Here is a 722-nt window from a genome sequence, read left to right as displayed (position 1 = left end):
AACTGAGCAATCCCACTTTCCTCTCGACTGTAGGCCTGTGTCCGTATATGCCGAGAGGTAATGTATCTATACTTCCAATTCTTCTGTTTAATCAAAACCGCACTAATGTCTTTATCTCGTTTTGCTAGACGAGGCCATGGGTCAGCTGGATGATGCCTCCAAAGGACAAGTGGACAGGCCGTCTTGGTTGGCGAAGGTACCTGACGCCAGTACCTTCAAAGCTTGGAAGCGTCAGCAGGCAGCCGAGCAAGCCATTCATGAGCAAATGGCTCCCCCTCCTGCTGAGGAGGAGAAGGTATTGATTAAATCTTCAGACGTGATTTCCTTTGTTGTTTACAACTTGTTTTTTTTTTTTAATCATTTTTTTTTAGAAGACGAGGAAGGCGAGCACGGACGCGGCTCCTACTCCCAAACGCAGGGCTGGCGGTACAGGGAAACCCGTCTTCAAGTCGATGACGTCGAAGGCTTCTAAGGGGTTTGCCGTCCCCAAGGCTGCATCCTCCTAGCTTGGAGAAAACTGGAGGGACAGCTGATCCTCTTGCGGGGATTCCTGAAGTCGTCCGCCGCAACATCCCTCCGAGGGCGGCGGAGAGAGCTAGGAATTCTGGGGGTAAGTTTTACTCCAACATCGTAACCACCTGCCGTTCCTCGTCTAGCAGTTCTATAGTTTCCCCCAGGGATTCTAAGGCCGTTGTTTTTCCCATAGAAATTCCCGATCCTCA

Source organism: Spinacia oleracea, chromosome 5 (genome assembly GCF_020520425.1).
Source record: "Spinacia oleracea cultivar Varoflay chromosome 5, BTI_SOV_V1, whole genome shotgun sequence".
Lineage (NCBI taxonomy): Eukaryota > Viridiplantae > Streptophyta > Magnoliopsida > Caryophyllales > Amaranthaceae > Spinacia > Spinacia oleracea.
The sequence above is the reverse complement of the archived record's forward strand: the minus strand, read 5'-3'. Positions refer to the sequence as shown.